Source organism: Ambystoma mexicanum, chromosome 11 (assembly GCF_040938575.1).
Source record: "Ambystoma mexicanum isolate Mex_15411 chromosome 11, UKY_AmexF1_1, whole genome shotgun sequence".
Classification (NCBI taxonomy): Eukaryota; Metazoa; Chordata; class Amphibia; order Caudata; family Ambystomatidae; genus Ambystoma; species Ambystoma mexicanum.
Window position 1 is genome coordinate 824609374 of NC_090934.1, and position 21054 is coordinate 824630427.

Consider the following 21054-nt stretch of genomic DNA (forward strand, 5'->3'; position numbering starts at 1 on the left):
TTTTCTTGGTTAAACCTTGTGTTGAATGGGCTATGGGGTCTTTTACTCCATAGGGCCTCATGTATTTTTGTGATGTGGGTCACACAGCACCCTCTGTGCCGTGACCCAGGGGTGTCCTAGGGACTCCCCAACATAGACTCCATACCCTGGGACTGACTACTGTCTCCCAGGGCATGTAAAGTCACCAAAGACTTTGCTAGTCTTGAATCCTGAACAGAACCAGTACAAACCATCATATTGTGGACGTACTGGCTGGGGCAATTCGATTGCCCCAGGGTCTGTTAGTCGAGGGGGCACGTCTCCGTCCCCCCTGATCGAGTTTTGGCTGGTGGCAGTGGAAACTACTTTTTATATTCGACCGCGAATATTTCCCTATGGGATTTCCCATTGTTTTAGGCTAACACATTTAATTATTTATTTACGGTAGCCTTAAACATACCGCCGGTTTATATATTTATTATTATAACTCCGGTTGGGATTTTTTGCCAAAACTTGATACTAAAATGGCGTTGGCGTTCGCCTCTGTAACTCTGACCCAAAGTGGAGCCCTTTGTTCCACTTTTGGCGGGCTTCTCCACAGAAGCCCTCCAAAGTGGTGCCACTCTGTCTGGGGTACTTAGGAGGGGTGGAGGGGGGTTTAGGCACCCTGGACTGAGTTACCTAGGTAACTCAAGTCGCGCTCCGTCCTGATTGGCCCAAGTGGTGAGCCGGCCGGCTCACCACTTAGCATGTTTGAGTGACAGCTAGGCTGGGTGAATGGGGGTTTGCTGCATAAAAGCAGGGCTTTGGGGACTGGAACTTTAGAAGTCGCCACAGGACCAAGAATCCGACGAGGGAAGAACTGAGCCGACCTGCTTCGACGACACCACCCGGTGGAGCCCTGCTGAACCGTCTCACCACTTTTCCCGACGACCGAGGAGAACTCTTAACGGAGTGGCTCCTTCCCTTGACTGGTGGGGACAACCAGTTTTCGCCTTCTTTTCGCTTCTCGAGGTATCTCGTGGCCGCCTTGCCAGTGCCAAGCACCCCGGCAACCGGAACCCCACCACTTTTACCCCAACCACGAAAGTCGGTACAACCCTTTAACCGGAGGACTCCGCGGCTGGTTTCTTCCCGGGCAGTGCAACGACCCTCTTCTTCTACTCTTCAGCGAGAACTTCTTCTTCCCTGACCGACGTCGAGCCTTGCTGCCACTGCCTGGAACAACTGCCACCGCTGGAGGACCCTTTTCGCTTAAGGTACCGTGTTCCGCCTGGCTTCCCTTGCCACCGACTGTACGGGGTAGATTTAGCCCCCGGCTTTCGAACCTGGGAGTGCCTGGAACACCCTGGCTAAACTTTCTAAGCCACTCTAACCTCTTTCTAACTCTTTGCAAGACTTTGAATCCCTAATAACAGTGTGATCTTGGGCACATTTTCGCTCCGGCTACTCTAAGAGTGGGCCCTGCCTAGTGACTTTTGCTCACCTGTGACTTTGTGCTTCTTTGAGCCTATTGCAAGTGTTCTGGACCTTAGAGTGGTGTGTTTAACCCATTTCTGTTTCTTTTTTATCCCTTTCTTGAACCTACTAGAGTGTCATCTAACGTTAAGCACTCACCTCTGTTAATTATGTGGTGTTAACTTAGAGTTGGCTAGATAGGAGTAAGGGTTGAAACTGCTTTCATTATAACTGTGTTTTTACTATACTTTGCTAGAGTGTTTTCAACTTATGTGTTCTTGAAAATAAATAACTATATACTTTTGAAACCAAGTTCTGGTCAGTGTTTGCTTGTGCTATTGTGTCTGGGTACATATTGTGTATACTTTGCATACTGCCTAACTCTTCTTGAGGGAAGTCTGACTGCTCAGCCACAGCTACCAGGTAAATCTGGGTGGTGCAGACTGCTACCAAGTGGGTTTACTGCTATACCTGTAGTCTTAAATCTTTTGCAGTGTTCCCCAAGGGAACTGCACAGGTTTCTGCCTAACACTGGTGTACAGCGGTGGGATTTGTATTGAGTATACATTTTATTGTACTTTAGATACCTTAGTGCAACTAACCACAAAGCTTAGCACTGTAAAAGTAATCCTCTAACATGTCAGTTATGGAAAGCTATAGTCAAGAGTCCCTTGCAGCCAAAACTGCTGATTGTTTAAGAGTGCTCTGTAAACATAAGGATCTCCTGACCAAGGGCAAGAAAATGGAGCTGATTGAAAGATTGTTGGCTAACCAAAGTCTGGGTGATGGTTCAGAGGAACCTACCACTCCAGCAACTGTAGATGACAGTATTGAAGTTAACATGGAGCAAAATGTTGATGATTCTGAGGACGAGTCAGAAGAGGAGGGTGAGGCTGTTGTAACTGTCCCCCCTAGGCCTCTGCCTGCTCTACCTGCTGTACCTACTGGACCTTTACCAGGTCCCACATTTAGTCCTCAGTACTTTGAACTGGAGAAAATGAAGCTAGAATTGGAGTATAAGAAACTTAATGCTCAAACTGACAAAGAACTAAGGCTAAGGGAAATGGAGCTCAAGTATGACTTAGAAATGAAGAAATTATCTGTTGAGAATGTTTCTCTCTCTGGCTCCTCTAGAAGTTCCAGTCCTAAAAGACCCCGGATGCCTAAAGAATTGATTGGTATGTATGAGCCTAAGTTGGATGTGTTGGATTGGTTGTCTCTGTTTGAATATAATCATGGGCTCCAGAACATCACAGGAAATGACTTACTCACCTGGTTGTTCTCTAGGCTTCCCCCTGTTGCAACTGATGTGGTAATGGAGATGGGGGAGGAGGATAGGAAGGACTATGAATGTGTGAAACTAGCTTTGATAGCTAGGTTTGGGAAGACCCCTTCCCAGTATCTTAAGAGGTTTAGGAGCCTCAAAAAGCATGATGGTACCCCTTGGGCTACCTGGGTGAGTGAATGTTTGAAAAACTTAGAGGGATGGATTAAGGGTTACAAGGTGAACACTTATGAAGGTATGAAGAATTTGTTTATGTTGGAGACTATTTATGATGCCTGCTCTCCTGAGCTCAGACAACACTTGGCTGATTCCAGGGAATTAGATTCCCGGAAACTAGCTAAGGCTGCTGACTTGTGGGTTGCCAACAGGGCCACTCACAAGGATTCTGGGGTAACTCAGAAGAAGGATGGGGAGAAACAGCCTAAAAAGGACTCCAAAGAGAATTCTAATAATTCCTATCCCAAAGAGGGCCCCAAACCACAAAATAACCAGGGTAAGCCACATGGGAAACCTAGTCAGGCTACTGTACCTTCTGGCCACAAGCCAGAAGGAGGTCAGAACAAGCCACCCTTCCAGAGAGCATTTGGACAATGCTATGTCTGTCAGGGTACTGACCATATCAAAGGAGATCCCAAGTGCAAGGGTAAACCTGCAGGGATCAGCACAGTCTCCTTAGCCTTCACTCCTGAGGATGAAGTACAGATGGCTAGTGCCCACTTTGAACTCTTTGCTGAAGAACCCTTGGGTCTTCAAGCAACTGTAAACTTAGAGCCTAGGGGTCTGGTTAGTCCCCAGAATAGGGTTGTGTATAACTCCCTACCTGTTAACTCTAAGGTGTATTATGTGGACAGTGTTCTTGTCAATGGCCAGGATACTCCTGCCAGGAGAGACACTGGGGCCAGCAGAACAGTAGTGGATGAAAGCTTCTTTCAACCTGAGGATGTGGCCAAAGCACCCAAAGGTCCCACTAAGATGTCTGGAGGCCCTGTCCAAATGGTTCCTATTCTACCAGCCCTCATTCGGTGTAACAACATGACAGTGAGGATCCCTGTCAGTGTTCAGACTGAGGTACCTGGGAAGGTCCTGTTGGGGAATGACCTAAGAACTCTAGGAGTAGTGTCACATACCCCCAGGCCTCCCAGTATGGAGAAGCAGAACTTAACCAAATTGGCTAGAAAGGCTACCTTGAAGGACCCTTCTAAGCCTGTGGGACCCTCTACTGAGAACCCCACTACAAGCCTTGGGTTTAGTAAGTTGACCTCTGACCCAGGCACCTTTCAGGATAGTATGCTAGGAACATGGGAGCCCCAACCAAGCTCCATCATTGTTCCCCTAGTCTCAGAGTCTCTGACTCCCCCTGCTTCTGAGGAAGAGGTGGATAGACCAACTAGGCCCCTATCTGGACCTGAGAGAACTGGTAATTCTCAGTGCTGGTGGAAAACCAGAAAAGAAAAGTCTAAGGCCAAAAACCTTCAGACTGTTGGACCTTCTACTGAAGACCCCAACTCAAATCCTAATATTTGGGGGGAAACTCCTAAAATAGGTAAGGGTAGATCTAAGAGGAAGGGGAAGCAGGTACATTGCCTAACCCCAACCCCTCCAACCAAGAGGCCTAAGACCCAACCTGCTCCCCCAAGAGAGGTGGTGAGGAACCTTGGAGGCCCCTCTAGATCTAAGGGAATCCTTTATAAGGACCCCTTGAAAAAGCCTAACATAGGTTCAGAAGTTGTACCAACTTCTGAGGGACTGGTCAACCAGACCCCCTATAACAAAAAGACTGATGTTCCTCAAAGGGTCTGTAGGTCCGTTAGCTTGCAAAAGAAAACCTTTGAGTTCTCCATTGAACATAGGTCAAGGTGTCACCATCAAAATGCTGATGGACTCTCTAGGATGTATATCATCGACTAGAGGTATGAGGTTCATCCAGGAGTGGATTAAATCCTCCTGTCCCTTAGTCTGGGGGGGGCGAGTGTTAGGGAGAATTCTCTGTTTAGGCTGAATTTCCCTACCTAGTGAGTCCCCCAGCAGCTTTGCTGGATTTCTGGGGTTTCTTTTTTTCTCCTGCCAAGAGTGAGACTCTTTTACCCTCACTCTTGGACATGTTGAAGTGTGTTTTCTTGGTTAAACCTTGTGTTGAATGGGCTATGGGGTCTTTTACTCCATAGGGCCTCATGTATTTTTGTGATGTGGGTCACACAGCACCCTCTGTGCCGTGACCCAGGGGTGTCCTAGGGACTCCCCAACATAGACTCCATACCCTGGGACTGACTACTGTCTCCCAGGGCATGTAAAGTCACCAAAGACTTTGCTAGTCTTGAATCCTGAACAGAACCAGTACAAACCATCATATTGTGGACGTACTGGCTGGGGCAATTCGATTGCCCCAGGGTCTGTTAGTCGAGGGGGCACGTCTCCGTCCCCCCTGATCGAGTTTTGGCTGGTGGCAGTGGAAACTACTTTTTATATTCGACCGCGAATATTTCCCTATGGGATTTCCCATTGTTTTAGGCTAACACATTTAATTATTTATTTACGGTAGCCTTAAACATACCGCCGGTTTATATATTTATTATTATAACTCCGGTTGGGATTTTTTGCCAAAACTTGATACTAAAATGGCGTTGGCGTTCGCCTCTGTAACTCTGACCCAAAGTGGAGCCCTTTGTTCCACTTTTGGCGGGCTTCTCCACAGAAGCCCTCCAAAGTGGTGCCACTCTGTCTGGGGTACTTAGGAGGGGTGGAGGGGGGTTTAGGCACCCTGGACTGAGTTACCTAGGTAACTCAAGTCGCGCTCCGTCCTGATTGGCCCAAGTGGTGAGCCGGCCGGCTCACCACTTAGCATGTTTGAGTGACAGCTAGGCTGGGTGAATGGGGGTTTGCTGCATAAAAGCAGGGCTTTGGGGACTGGAACTTTAGAAGTCGCCACAGGACCAAGAATCCGACGAGGGAAGAACTGAGCCGACCTGCTTCGACGACACCACCCGGTGGAGCCCTGCTGAACCGTCTCACCACTTTTCCCGACGACCGAGGAGAACTCTTAACGGAGTGGCTCCTTCCCTTGACTGGTGGGGACAACCAGTTTTCGCCTTCTTTTCGCTTCTCGAGGTATCTCGTGGCCGCCTTGCCAGTGCCAAGCACCCCGGCAACCGGAACCCCACCACTTTTACCCCAACCACGAAAGTCGGTACAACCCTTTAACCGGAGGACTCCGCGGCTGGTTTCTTCCCGGGCAGTGCAACGACCCTCTTCTTCTACTCTTCAGCGAGAACTTCTTCTTCCCTGACCGAGGTCGAGCCTTGCTGCCACTGCCTGGAACAACTGCCACCGCTGGAGGACCCTTTTCGCTTAAGGTACCGTGTTCCGCCTGGCTTCCCTTGCCACCGACTGTACGGGGTAGATTTAGCCCCCGGCTTTCGAACCTGGGAGTGCCTGGAACACCCTGGCTAAACTTTCTAAGCCACTCTAACCTCTTTCTAACTCTTTGCAAGACTTTGAATCCCTAATAACAGTGTGATCTTGGGCACATTTTCGCTCCGGCTACTCTAAGAGTGGGCCCTGCCTAGTGACTTTTGCTCACCTGTGACTTTGTGCTTCTTTGAGCCTATTGCAAGTGTTCTGGACCTTAGAGTGGTGTGTTTAACCCATTTCTGTTTCTTTTTTATCCCTTTCTTGAACCTACTAGAGTGTCATCTAACGTTAAGCACTCACCTCTGTTAATTATGTGGTGTTAACTTAGAGTTGGCTAGATAGGAGTAAGGGTTGAAACTGCTTTCATTATAACTGTGTTTTTACTATACTTTGCTAGAGTGTTTTCAACTTATGTGTTCTTGAAAATAAATAACTATATACTTTTGAAACCAAGTTCTGGTCAGTGTTTGCTTGTGCTATTGTGTCTGGGTACATATTGTGTATACTTTGCATACTGCCTAACTCTTCTTGAGGGAAGTCTGACTGCTCAGCCACAGCTACCAGGTAAATCTGGGTGGTGCAGACTGCTACCAAGTGGGTTTACTGCTATACCTGTAGTCTTAAATCTTTTGCAGTGTTCCCCAAGGGAACTGCACAGGTTTCTGCCTAACAGAGACGTGCATGGACCTGCAGAGCCTCATTGCTTCTTTAAGTAGACTGGCTAGGATAGCTTCCTTCTGTGCATCAGTACACGCTGCAGCCAAACCCTTCCCATGAAGTCTTGATGTTTATGAATTGAATGGCAAATTTTGAAAAACTAAAGCAAGCGAGAAGAATTGCTTGCAGTTTATTGGATTTTTTGGACGTCAGCAGACGAGACCTGCGAGAGGTAAACAGAAGTCCATAGTTGGTCACGCTGAATTTTTGAGCCAAAATGCACCGTCCCTGGGTGGGCTTGAACCACCAACCTTTCGGTTAACAGCCGAACGCGCTAACCGATTGCGCCACAGAGACTCATGCAGTTCTTATACAGGGGCCTGATTGGTGTGCTGTTTGCTTATGCTTCCCAGGCAACCTGAAAATATTTCTAAAATAGCTCTATTTCCCACAGCAAATCAGGGTATCAAGCACTTCCCTACCTCCCCTAATCCACAAACACAGGGGATTTAGTAGAGGACAGAGCCCATCAACAGTGCACCAAATGTCCTCTGTGTAGGCATAACTTGCTATGAGGAGAAAGCCACAGTTGCGCACTTGTGTTAAAAGGGGACAGTAGGCTGAACCCAGAGAACACGGGAGAAATGACTCAGGTTTACTGAGTGGAACACTCTGTGTCTTTGTGCCAAAAACAGCAGCGTCTTTTCGGTTAACAGCCGAACGCGCTAACCAATTGTGCCACAGAGACTCACTGGCATGTGTGTTCTGCCTTTGGCCTGATTGCATTGCTATTTTTTTCTGATTGGCAGAAAACCTGAACTTTTTTCTGAAAAAGGCATGCCTCTCTTAGCACTGCAGTGCATTAGACTGCTCCCTTGCTTCCCTGAGTCCCCAAATACACAACCACCTTGGGCACAATAGAAGACACATTCCAGCAGATTTAGCAAGAGTGCACCAAGGATTCTATATGTAGGTACCTTGCTGAGAAGCAAGACCTGCAGTTGCATTCTTCTGTTAAAAGAGGGCAGCAGAGTGCACCAAGAGAACTTGGGGGAAGTAGCTTATGTTAACTACTTGCCATGCTCTTTATAGATCCCTCTGTTTGACTGGGTTAATTCTAATTTCTGGGGTAGAGTAAGCAATTTTTGGATCTAGATGCTGTGCGCAACAGGAATGCTATATACTGCACTGTACTGCTACTGAAAAGTTACCAATTTTACAGGATGTTCAGGTAAGCTTTGTTTCAGAAAACAACTTGCTAGAGGCACTAAGACAGATTACTGGGACAAAGGAAGAGGGTTTGGGGATTAGCATATCTCCTATGAAAGGTACAGTCACGCCCGAGACAACTCTGAGTGTCACCTCAAATTCTAAGAAATGCAAACTAGGGACCTACGCTTTTTATTGCCAGTGGATCTTTGTGTTTCAGACAAATGTGCACGCCTCCCAGAGCCCCTTGCAATGCACTTAGGGAAAGGGGGGAAGGTGCTGTGAAGCCCTATCGCTGACAATGTCTCTCTTGTCTATAATGTAACTATGAGAGAGAGAGAAATAGGCAATGCGAGAGTGAAAAAGTAAAATGGAAATGTGTCTACTGAGACCAGTATAAGGGGAAATCCTCACAATCCAGGACCGACAGTTGATTGGGAGGGCGCTTACAGTTTTCTGACACCAGACCGGTACCTGAACTCACAAACCCAAACTGCAAAGTGATGCCCATTGCCACTAGACTGCCGACCCCCTTTCGGGGCCCCAGCATATATCGTTTGGTCACACCTAGAGTTCCCAGGACAGTGCAGCATTCAGCGATTACACGAAAATATTGACAGCGCTAGGAGGCCATGCAAATGGCAGAGGTATGCTTTACAAAGCCCACGTAGCGTGCACAAAACAGCACATCAGTCAGGCCCACTTGAAGAGATGGTAAAGAGGAAATACTTCTGCTGCATCCAGTAAAACATAGAGATTGGCCTGCTTTAAAGGTTGACCATGTCCTTCATGGGTGTCTGTCAATATGATACTTCCCTGCTGCAAAGCTTACATTCGAAACGCCAGAACAACTAGGCCCAGAGCATAAAGATGCAGTCAGGTTGAAATAACGAGATACTGAAGAGCAATTTTGTATTTCAGAGTGGGAAAAGGAAGTATGACCCCGACGTGATTTGAACACACAACCTTCTGATCTGGAGTCAGACGCTACCATTGCGCCACGAGGTCCTTGTGGCAGTCCACCTGGTGTGTCTGATGACAGAATAAAGGTAGGAGACGTGCATGAACCTGCAGAGCCTCATTGCTTCTTTAAGTAGACTGGCTAGGATAGCTTCCTTCTGTGCATCAGTACACGCTGCAGCCAAACCCTTCCCATGAAGTCTTGATGTTTATGAATTGAATGGCAAGTTTTGAAAAACTAAAGCAAGCGAGAAGAATTGCTTGCAGTTTATTGGATTTTTTGGACGTCAGCAGACGAGACCTGCGAGAGGTAAACAGAAGTTCATAGTTGGTCATGCTGAATTTTTGAGCCAAAATGCATCGTCCCTGGGTGGGCTTGAACCACCAACCTTTCGGTTAACAGCCGAACGCGCTAACCGATTGCGCCACAGAGACTCATGCAGTGCTTACACTGGGGCCTGATTGGTGTGCTGTTTGCTTATGCTTCCCAGGCAACCTGAAAATATTTCTAAAATAGCTCTATTTCCCACAGCAAATCAGGGTATCAAGCACTTCCCTACCTCCCCTAATCCACAAACACAGGGGATTTAGTAGAGGACAGAGCCCATCAACAGTGCACCAAATGTCCTCTGTGTAGGCATAACTTGCTATGAGGAGAAAGCCACAGTTGCGCACTTGTGTTAAAAGGGGACAGTAGGCTGAACCCAGAGAACACGGGAGAAATGACTCAGGTTTACTGAGTGGAACACTCTGTGTCTTTGTGCCAAAAACAGCAGCGTCTTTTCGGTTAACAGCCGAACGCGCTAACCAATTGTGCCACAGAGACTCACTGGCATGTGTGTTCTGCCTTTGGCCTGATTGCATTGCTATTTTTTTCTGATTGGCAGAAAACCTGAACTTTTTTCTGAAAAAGGCATGCCTCTCTTAGCACTGCAGTGCATTAGACTGCTCCCTTGCTTCCCTGAGTCCCCAAATACACAACCACCTTGGGCACAATAGAAGACACATTCCAGCAGATTTAGCAAGAGTGCACCAAGGTTTCTATATCTAGGTACCTTGCTGAGAAGCAAGACCTGCAGTTGCATTCTTCTGTTAAAAGAGGGCAGCAGAGTGCACCAAGAGAACTTGGGGGAAGTAGCTTATGTTAACTACTTGCCATGATCTTTATAGATCCCTCTGTTTGACTGGGTGAATTCTAATTTCTGGGGTAGAGTAAGCAATTTTTGGATCTAGATGCTGTGCGCAACAGGAATGCTATATACTGCACTGTACTGCTACTGAAAAGTTACCAATTTTACAGGATGTTCAGGTAAGCTTTGTTTCAGAAAACAACTTGCTAGAGGCCCTAGGACAGATTACTGGGACAAAGGAAGAGGGTTTGGGGATTAGCACATCTCCTATGAAAGGTACAGTCACGCCCGAGACAACTCTGAGTGCCTCCTCAAATTCTAAGAAATGCGAACTGGGGTCCTACGCCTTTTATTGCCAGTGGATCTTTGTGTTTCAGACAAATGTGCACGCCTCCCAGAGCCCCATGCAATGCACTTAGCGAAATGGGGGAAGGTGCTGTGCAACCCTCTCGCTGACAATGTCTCTCTTGTCTATAATGTATCTATGAGAGAGCGAGAAATAGGCAATGCGAGAGTGAAAAAGTAAAATGGAAATGTGTCTACTGAGACCAGTATAAGGGGAAATCCTCACAATCCAGGACCGACAGTTGATTGGGAGGGCGCTTACAGGTTTCCGACACCAGACCGGTACCTGAACTCACAAACCCAAACTGCAAAGTGATGGGCATTGCCACTAGACTGCCGACCCCCTTTCGGGGCCCCAGCATATATCGTTTGGTCACACCTAGAGTTCCCAGGACAGTGCAGCATTCAGCGATTACACGAAAATATTGACAGCGCTAGGAGGCCATGCAAATGGCAGAGGTATGCTTTACAAAGCCCAGTTAGCGTGCACAAAACAGCACATCATTCAGGCCCACTTGAAGAGATGGTAAAGAGGAAATACTTCTGCTGCATCCAGTAAAACATAGAGATTGGCCTGCTTTAAAGGTTGACCATGTCCTTCATGGGTGTCTGCAAATATGATACTTCCCTGCTGCAAAGCTTACATTCGAAACGCCAGAACAACTAGGCCCACAGCACAAAGATGCAGTCAGGTTGAAATAACGAGATACTGAAGAGCAATTTTATATTTCAGAGTGGGAAAAGCAAATATGACCCCGACGTGATTTGAACACGCAACCTTCTGATCTGGAGTCAGACGCGCTACCATTGCGCCACGAGGTCCTTGTGGCAGTCCACCTGGTGTGTCTGATGACAGAATAAAGGTAGGAGACGTACATGCACCTGCAAAGCCTCATTGCTTCTTTAGGTAGACTGGCTAGGATAGCTTCCTTCTGTGCATCAGTACACGCTGCAGCCAAACCCTTCCCATGAAGTCTTGATGTTTATGAATTGAATGGCAAGTTTTGAAAAACTAAAGCAAGCGAGAAGAATTGCTTGCAGTTTATTGGATTTTTTGGACGTCAGTAGACGAGACCTGCGAGAGGTAAACAGAAGTTCATAGTTGGTCATGCTGAATTTTTGAGACAAAATGCATCGTCCCTGGGTGGGCTTGAACCACCAACCTTACGATGAAGAGCCGAACGCGCTAACCGATTGCGCCACAGAGACTCATGCAGTGCTTACACTGGGGCCTGATTGGTGTGCTGTTTGCTTATGCTTCCCAGGCAACCTGAAAATATTTCTAAAATAGCTCTATTTCCCACAGCAAATCAGGGTATCAAGCACTTCCCTACCTCCCGTAATCCACAAACACAGGGGATTTAGTAGAGGACAGAGCCCATCAACAGTGCACCAAATGTCCTCTGTGTAGGCATAACTTGCTATGAGGAGAAAGCCACAGTTGCGCACTTGTGTTAAAAGGGGACAGTAGGCTGAACCCAGAGAACACGGGAGAAATGACTCAGGTTTACTGAGTGGAACACTCTGTGTCTTTGTGCCAAAAACAGCAGCGTCTTTTCGGTTAACAGCCGAACGCGCTAACCAATTGCGCCACAGAGACTCACTGGCATGTGTGTTCTGCCTTTGGCCTGATTGCATTGCTATTTTTTTCTGATTGGCAGAAAACCTGAACTTTTTTCTGAAAAAGGCATGCCTCTCTTAGCACTGCAGTGCATTAGACTGCTCCCTTGCTTCCCTGAGTCGCCAAATACACAACCACCTTGGGCACAATAGAAGACACATTCCAGCAGATTTAGCAAGAGTGCACCAAGGTTTCTATATGTAGGTACCTTTCTGAGAAGCAAGACCTGCAGTTGCATTCTTCTGTTAAAAGATGGCAGCAGAGTGCACCAAGAGAACTTGGGGGAAGTAGCTTATGTTAACTACTTGCCATGCTCTTTATAGATCCCTCTGTTTGACTGGGTGAATTCTAATTTCTGGGGTAGAGTAAGCAATTTTTGGATCTAGATGCTGTGCGCAACAGGAATGCTATATACTGCACTGTACTGCTACTGAAAAGTTACCAATTTTACAGGATGTTCAGGTAAGCTTTGTTTCAGAAAACAACTTGCTAGAGGCACTAAGACAGATTACTGGGACAAAGGAAGAGGGTTTGGGGATTAGCACATCTCCTATGAAAGGTACAGTCACGCCCGAGACAACTCTGAGTGTCACCTCAAATTCTAAGAAATGCAAACTAGGGACCTACGCTTTTTATTGCCAGTGGATCTTTGTGTTTCAGACAAATGTGCACGCCTCCCAGAGCCCCATGCAATGCACTTAGGGAAAGGGGGGAAGGTGCTGTGAAGCCCTCTCGCTGACAATGTCTCTCTTGTCTATAATGTAACTATGAGAGAGAGAGAAATAGGCAATGCGAAAGTGAAAAAGTAAAATGGAAATGTGTCTACTGAGACCAGTATAAGGGGAAATCCTCACAATCCAGGACCGACAGTTGATTGGGAGGGCGCTTACAGGTTTCCGACACCAGACCGGTACCTGAACTCACAAAGCCAAACTGCAAAGTGATGGGCATTGCCACTAGACTGCCGACCCCCTTTCGGGGCCCCAGCATATATCCTTTAGTCACACCTAGAGTTCCCAGGACAGTGCAGCATTCAGCGATTACACGAAAATATTGACAGCGCTAGGAGGCCATGCAAATGGCAGAGGTATGCTTTACAAAGCCCACGTAGTGTGCACAAAACAGCACATCAGTCAGGCCCACTTGAAGAGATGGTAAAGAGGAAATACTTCTGCTGCATCCAGTAAAACATAGAGATTGGCCTGCTTTAAAGGTTGACCATGTCCTTCATGGGTGTCTGTCAATATGATACTTCCCTGCTGCAAAGTTTCCATTCAAAACCCCAGAACAACTAGGCCCAGAGCACAAAGATGCAGTCAGGTTGAAATAACGAGATACTGAAGAGCAATCTTGTATTTCAGAGTGGGAAAAGGAAGTATGACCCCGACGTGATTTGAACACGCAACCTTCTGATCTGGAGTCAGACGCGCTACCATTGCGCCACGAGGTCCTTGTGGCATTGCTCCTGGTGTGTCTGATGACAGAATAAAGGTAGGAGACGTACATGCACCTGCAGAGCCTCATTGCTTCTTTAAGTAGACTGGCTAGGATACCTTCCTTCTGTGCATCAGTACACGCTGCAGCCAAACCCTTCCCATGAAGTCTTGATGTTTATGAATTGAATGGCAAGTTTTGAAAAACTAAAGCAAGCGAGAAGAATTGCTTGCAGTTTATTGGATTTTTTGGACGTCAGCAGACGAGACCTGCGAGAGGTAAACAGAAGTCCATAGTTGGTCATGCTGAATTTTTGAGCCAAAATGCATCGTCCCTGGGTGGGCTTGAACCACCAACCTTTCGTTTAACAGCCGAACGCGCTAACCGATTGCGCCACAGAGACTCATGCAGTGCTTGCACTGGGGCCTGATTGGTGTGCTGTTTGCTTATGCTTCCCAGGCAACCTGAAAATATTTCTAAAATAGCTCTATTTCCCACAGCAAATCAGGGTATCAAGCACTTCCCTACCTCCCCTAATCCACAAACACAGGGGATTTAGTAGAGGACAGAGCCCATCAACAGTGCACCAAATGTCCTCTGTGTAGGCATAACTTGCTATGAGGAGAAAGCCACAGTTGCGCACTTGTGTTAAAAGGGGACAGTAGGCTGAACCCAGAGAACACGGGAAAAATGACTCAGGTTTACTGAGTGGAACACTCTGTGTCTTTGTGCCAAAAACAGTAGAGTCTTTTCGGTTAACAGCCGAACGCGCTAACCAATTGCACCACAGAGACTCACTGGCATGTGTGTTCTGCCTTTGGCCTGATTGCATTGCTATTTTTTTCTGATTGGCAGAAAACCTGAACTTTTTTCTGAAAAAGGCATGCCTCTCTTAGCACTGCAGTGCATTAGACTGCTCCCTTGCTTCCCTGAGTCCCCAAATACACAACCACCTTGGGCACAATAGAAGACACATTCCAGCAGATTTAGCAAGAGTGCACCAAGGTTTCTATATGTAGGTACCTTGCTGAGAAGCAAGACCTGCAGTTGCATTCTTCTGTTAAAAGAGGGCAGCAGAGTGCACCAAGAGAACTTGGGGGAAGTAGCTTATGTTAACTACTTGCCATGGTCTTTATAGATCCCTCTGTTTGACTGGGTGAATTCTAATTTCTGGGGTAGAATAAGCAATTTTTGGATCTAGATGCTGTGCGCAACAGGAATGCTATATACTGCACTGTACTGCTACTGAAAAGTTACCAATTTTACAGGATGTTCAGGTAAGCTTTGTTTCAGAAAACAACTTGCTAGAGGCCCTAGGACAGATTACTGGGGCAAAGGAAGAGGGTTTGGGGATTAGCACATCTCCTATGAAAGGTACAGTCACGCCCGAGACAACTCTGAGTGCCTCCTCAAATTCTAAGAAATGCGAACTGGGGTCCTACGCCTTTTATTGCCAGTGGATCTTTGTGTTTCAGACAAATGTGCACGCCTCCCAGAGCCCCATGCAATGCACTTAGGGAAATGGGGGAAGGTGCTGTGCAACCCTCTCGCTGACAATGTCTCTCTTGTCTATAATGTATCTATGAGAGAGAGAGAAATAGGCAATGCGAGAGTGAAAATGTAAAATGGAAATGTGTCTACTGAGACCAGTATAAGGGGAAATCCTCACAATCCAGGACCGACAGTTGATTGGGAGGGCGCTTACAGGTTTCCGACACCAGACCGGTACCTGAACTCACAAACCCAAACTGCAAAGTGATGCCCATTGCCACTAGACTGCCGACCCCCTTTCGGGGCCCCAACATATATCCTTTAGTCACACCTAGAGTTCCCACGACAGTGCAGCATTCAGCGATTACACGAAAATATTGACAGCGCTAGGAGGCCATGCAAATGGCAGAGGTATGCTTTACAAAGCCCACGTAGCGTGCACAAAACAGCACATCAGTCAGGCCCACTTGAAGAGATGGTAAAGAGGAAATACTTCTGCTGCATCCAGTAAAACATAGAGATTGGCCTGCTTTAAAGGTTGACCATGTCCTTCATGGGTGTCTGTCAATATGATACTTCCCTGCTGCAAAGTTTACATTCGAAACGCCAGAACAACTAGGCCCAGAGCACAAAGATGCAGTCAGGTTGAAATAACGAGATACTGAAGAGCAATTTTATATTTCAGAGTGGGAAAAGCAAATATGACCCCGACGTGATTTGAACACGAAACCTTCTGATCTGGAGTAAGATGCGCTACCATTGCGCCACGAGGTCCTTGTGGCAATCCACCTGGTGTGTCTGATGACAGAATAAAGGTAGGAGACGTACATGCACCTGCAGAGCCTCATTGCTTCTTTAAGTAGACTGGCTAGGATAGCTTCCTTCTGTGCATCAGTACACGCTGCAGCCAAACCCTTCCCATGAAGTCTTGATGTTTATGAATTGAATGGCAAGTTTTGAAAAACTAAAGCAAGCGAGAAGAATTGCTTGCAGTTTATTGGATTTTTTGGACGTCAGTAGACGAGACCTGCGAGAGGTAAACAGAAGTTCATAGTTGGTCATGCTGAATTTTTGAGCCAAAATGCATCGTCCCTGGGTGGACTTGAACCACCAACCTTTCGGTTAACAGCCGAACGCGCTAACCGATTGCGCCACAGAGACTCATGCAGTGCTTACACTGGGGCCTGATTGGTGTGCTGTTTGCTTATGCTTCCCAGGCAACCTGAAAATATTTCTAAAATAGCTCTATTTCCCACAGCAAATCAGGGTATCAAGCACTTCCCTACCTCCCGTAATCCACAAACACAGGGGATTTAGTAGAGGACAGAGCCCATCAACAGTGCACCAAATGTCCTCTGTGTAGGCATAACTTGCTATGAGGAGAAAGCCACAGTTGCGCACTTGTGTTAAAAGGGGACAGTAGGCTGAACCCAGAGAACACGGGAGAAATGACTCAGGTTTACTGAGTGGAACACTCTGTGTCTTTGTGCCAAAAACAGCAGCGTCTTTTCGGTTAACAGCCGAACGCGCTAACCAATTGCGCCACAGAGACTCACTGGCATGTGTGTTCTGCCTTTGGCCTGATTGCATTGCTATTTTTTTCTGATTGGCAGAAAACCTGAACTTTTTTCTGAAAAAGGCATGCCTCTCTTAGCACTGCAGTGCATTAGACTGCTCCCTTGCTTCCCTGAGTCGCCAAATACACAACCACCTTGGGCACAATAGAAGACACATTCCAGCAGATTTAGCAAGAGTGCACTAAGGTTTCTATATGTAGGTACCTTTCTGAGAAGCAAGACCTGCAGTTGCATTCTTCTGTTAAAAGATGGCAGCAGAGTGCACCAAGAGAACTTGGGGGAAGTAGCTTATGTTAACTACTTGCCATGCTCTTTATAGATCCCTCTGTTTGACTGGGTGAATTCTAATTTCTGGGGTAGAGTAAGCAATTTTTGGATCTAGATGCTGTGCGCAACAGGAATGCTATATACTGCACTGTACTGCTACTGAAAAGTTACCAATTTTACAGGATGTTCAGGTAAGCTTTGTTTCAGAAAACAACTTGCTAGAGACACTAAGACAGATTACTGGGACAAAGGAAGAGGGTTTGGGGATTAGCACATCTCCTATGAAAGGTACAGTCACGCCCGAGACAACTCTGAGTGTCACCTCAAATTCTAAGAAATGCAAACTAGGGACCTACGCTTTTTATTGCCAGTGGATCTTTGTGTTTCAGACAAATGTGCACGCCTCCCAGAGCCCCATGCAATGCACTTAGGGAAAGGGGGGAAGGTGCTGTGAAGCCCACTCGCTGACAATGTCTCTCTTGTCTATAATGTAAATATGAGAGAGAGAGAAATAGGCAATGCGAGAGTGAAAAAGTAAAATGGAAATGTGTCTACTGAGACCAGTATAAGGGGAAATCCTCACAATCCAGGACCGACAGTTGATTGGGAGGGCGCTTTCAGGTTTCCGACACCAGACCGGTACCTGAACTCACAAACCCAAACTGCAAAGTGATGGGCATTGCCACTAGACTGCCGACCCCCTTTCGGGGCCCCAACATATATCCTTTAGTCACACCTAGAGTTCCCAGGACAGTGCAGCATTCAGCGATTACACGAAAATATTGACAGCGCTAGGAGGCCATGCAAATGGCAGAGGTATGCTTTACAAAGCCCACGTAGCGTGCACAAAACAGCACATCAGTCAGGCCCACTTGAAGAGATGGTAAAGAGGAAATACTTCTGCTGCATCCAGTAAAACATAGAGATTGGCCTGCTTTAAAGGTTGACCATGTCCTTCATGGGTGTCTGTCAATATGCTACTTCCCTGCTGCAAAGCTTACATTCGAAACGCCAGAACAACTAGGCCCAGAGCACAAAGATGCAGTCAGGTTGAAATAACGAGATACTGAAGAGCAATTTTGTATTTCAGAGTGGGAAAAGCAAATATGACCCCACGTGATTTGAACACGCAACCTTCTGATCTGGAGTCAGACGCGCTACCATTGCGCCACGAGGTCCTTGTGACAGTCCACCTGGTGTGTCTGATGACAGAATAAAGGTAGGAGACGTGCATGGACCTGCAGAGCCTCATTGCTTCTTTAAGTAGACTGGCTAGGATAGCTTCCTTCTGTGCATCAGTACACGCTGCAGCCAAACCCTTCCCATGAAGTCTTGATGTTTATGAATTGAATGGCAAGTTTTGAAAAACTAAAGCAAGCGAGAAGAATTGCTTGCAGTTTATTGGATTTTTTGGACGTCAGCAGACGAGACCTGCGAGAGGTAAACAGAAGTTCATAGTTGGTCATGCTGAATTTTTGAGACAAAATGCATCGTCCCTGGGTGGGCTTGAACCACCAACCTTTCGGTTAACAGCCGAACGCGCTAACCGATTGCGCCACAGGGACTCATGCATTGCTAACACTGGGGCCTGATTGGTGTGCTGTTTGCTTATGCTCCCCAGGCAACCTGAAAATATTTCTAAAATAGCTCTATTTCCCACAGCAAATCAGGGTATCAAGCACTTCCCTACCTCCCCTAATCCACAAACACAGGGGATTTAGTAGAGGACAGAGCCCATCAACAGTGCACCAAATGTCCTCTGTGTAGGCATAACTTGCTATGAGGAGAAAGCCACAGTTGCGCACTTGTGTTAAAAGGGGACAGTAGGCTGAACCCAGAGAACACGGGAGAAATGACTCAGGTTTACTGAGTGGAACACTCTGTGTCTTTGTGCCAAAAACAGCAGCGTCTTTTCGGTTAACAGCCGAACGCGCTAACCAATTGCGCCACAGAGACTCACTGGCATGTGTGTTCTGCCTTTGGCCTGATTGTATTGCTATTTTTTTCTGATTGGCAGAAAACCTGAACTTTTTTCTGAAAAAGGCATGCCTCTCTTAGCACTGCAGTGCATTAGACTGCTCCCTTGCTTCCCTGAGTCGCCAAATACACAACCACCTTGGGCACAATAGAAGACACATTCCAGCAGATTTAGCAAGAGTGCACCAAGGTTTCTATATGTAGGTACCTTTCTGAGAAGCAAGACCTGCAGTTGCATTCTTCTGTTAAAAGAGGGCAGCAGAGTGCACCAAGAGAACTTGGGGGAAGTAGCTTATGTTAACTACTTGCCATGCTCTTTATAGATCCCTCTGTTTGACTGGGTGAATTCTAATTTCTGGGGTAGAGTAAGCAATTTTTGGATCTAGATGCTGTGCGCAACAGGAATGCTATATACTGCACTGTACTGCTACTGAAAAGTTACCAATTTTACAGGATGTTCAGGTAAGCTTTGTTTCAGAAAACAACTTGCTAGAGGCACTAAAACAGATTACTGGGACAAAGGAAGAGGGTTTGGGGATTAGCACATCTCCTATGAAAGGTACAGTCACGCCCGAGACAACTCTGAGTGTCACCTCAAATTCTAAGAAATGCAAACTAGGGACCTACGCTTTTTATTGCCAGTGGATCTTTGTGTTTCAGACAAATGTGCACGCCTCCCAGAGCCCCATGCAATGCACTTAGGGAAAGGGGGGAAGGTGCTGTGAAGCCCACTCGCTGACAATGTCTCTCTTGTCTATAATGTAACTATGAGAGAGAGAGAAATAGGCAATGCGAGAGTGAAAAAGTAAAATGGAAATGTGTCTACTGAGACCAGTATAAGGGGAAATCCTCACAATCCAGGACCGACAGTTGATTGGGAGGGTGCTTACAGGTTTCCGACACCAGACCGGTACCTGAACTCACAAACCCAAACTGCAAAGTGATGGGCATTGCCACTAGACTGCCGACCCCCTTTCGGGGCCCCAGCATATATCCTTTAGTCGAACCTAGAGTTCCCAGGACAGTGCAGCATTCAGCGATTACACGAAAATATTGACAGCGCTAGGAGGCCATGCAAATGGCAGAGGTATGCTTTACAAAGCCCACGTAGCGTGCACAAAACAGCACATCAGTCAGGCCCACTTGAAGAGATGGTAAAGAGGAAATACTTCTGCTGCATCCAGTAAAACATAGAGATTGGCCTGCTTTAAAGGTTGACCATGTCCTTCATGGGTGTCTGTCAATATGATACTTCCCTGCTGCAAAGCTTACATTCGAAACGCCAGAACAACTAGGCCCAGAGCACAAAGATGCAGTCAGGTTGAAATAACGAGATACTGAAGAGCAATTTTGTATTTCAGAGTGGGAAAAGCAAATATGACCCCGACGTGATTTGAACACGCAACCTTCTGATCTGGAGTCAGACGCGCTACCATTGCGCCACGAGGTCCTTGTGGCAGTCCACCTGGTGTGTCTGATGACAGAATAAAGGTAGGAGACGTACATGCACCTGCAGAGCCTCATTGCTTCTTTAAGTAGACTGGCTAGGATAGCTTCCTTCTGTGCATCAGTACACGCTGCAGCCAAACCCTTCCCATGAAGTCTTGATGTTTATGAATTGAATGGCAAGTTTTGAAAAACGAAAGCAAGCGAGAAGAATTGCTTACAGTTTATTGGATTTTTTGGACGTCAGCAGACGAGACCTGCGAGAGGTAAACAGAAGTTCATAGTTGGTCATGCTGAATTTTTGAGCCAAAATGCATCGTCCCTGGGTGGGCTTGAACCACCAACCTTTCGGTTAACAGCCGAACGCGCTAACCGATTGCGCCACAGAGACTCATGCAGTGCTTACACTGGGGCCTGATTGGTGTGCTGTTTGCTTATGCTTCCCAGGCAACCTGAAAATATTTCTAAAATAGCTCTATTTCGCACAGCAAATCAGGGTATCAAGCACTTCCCTACCTCCCCTAATCCACAAACACAGGGGATTTAGTAGAGGACAGAGCCCATCAACAGTGCACCAAATGCCCTCTGTGTAGGCATAACTTGCTATGAGGAGAAAGCCACAGTTGCGCACTTGTCTTAAAAGGGGACAGTAGGCTGAACCCAGAGAACACGGGAGAAATGACTCAGGTTTACTGAGTGGAACACTCTGTGTCTTTGTGCCCAAAACAGCAGCGTCTTTTCGGTTAACAGCCGAACGCGCTAACCAATTGCACCACAGAGACTCACTGGCATGTGTGTTCTGCCTTTGGC

At 46.9% G+C, this 21054-nt stretch overlaps 9 non-coding genes across 9 annotated transcripts; all 9 read right to left on the reverse strand.

The window, feature by feature from the left end:
• Positions 1-7070: 7070 nt before the first annotated feature.
• Positions 7071-7144, reverse strand: TRNAN-GUU (transfer RNA asparagine (anticodon GUU)). The gene has a single exon. It is a non-coding gene; the product is annotated as a tRNA-Asn (tRNA).
• A 2173-nt stretch (positions 7145-9317) lies between these two features.
• Positions 9318-9391, reverse strand: TRNAN-GUU (transfer RNA asparagine (anticodon GUU)). The gene has a single exon. It is a non-coding gene; the product is annotated as a tRNA-Asn (tRNA).
• A 1790-nt stretch (positions 9392-11181) lies between these two features.
• Positions 11182-11253, reverse strand: TRNAW-CCA (transfer RNA tryptophan (anticodon CCA)). Its single transcript has one exon. It is a non-coding gene; the product is annotated as a tRNA-Trp (tRNA).
• A 2177-nt stretch (positions 11254-13430) lies between these two features.
• Positions 13431-13502, reverse strand: TRNAW-CCA (transfer RNA tryptophan (anticodon CCA)). Its single transcript has one exon. It is a non-coding gene; the product is annotated as a tRNA-Trp (tRNA).
• Positions 13503-16064: 2562 nt separating this feature from the next.
• Positions 16065-16138, reverse strand: TRNAN-GUU (transfer RNA asparagine (anticodon GUU)). Its single transcript has one exon. It is a non-coding gene; the product is annotated as a tRNA-Asn (tRNA).
• A 1790-nt stretch (positions 16139-17928) lies between these two features.
• On the reverse strand, positions 17929-17999 carry TRNAW-CCA (transfer RNA tryptophan (anticodon CCA)). Its single transcript has one exon. It is a non-coding gene; the product is annotated as a tRNA-Trp (tRNA).
• A 313-nt stretch (positions 18000-18312) lies between these two features.
• On the reverse strand, positions 18313-18386 carry TRNAN-GUU (transfer RNA asparagine (anticodon GUU)). The gene has a single exon. It is a non-coding gene; the product is annotated as a tRNA-Asn (tRNA).
• Positions 18387-20176: 1790 nt separating this feature from the next.
• Positions 20177-20248, reverse strand: TRNAW-CCA (transfer RNA tryptophan (anticodon CCA)). Its single transcript has one exon. It is a non-coding gene; the product is annotated as a tRNA-Trp (tRNA).
• Positions 20249-20561: 313 nt separating this feature from the next.
• TRNAN-GUU (transfer RNA asparagine (anticodon GUU)) lies at positions 20562-20635 on the reverse strand. Its single transcript has one exon. It is a non-coding gene; the product is annotated as a tRNA-Asn (tRNA).
• Positions 20636-21054: the final 419 nt, after the last annotated feature.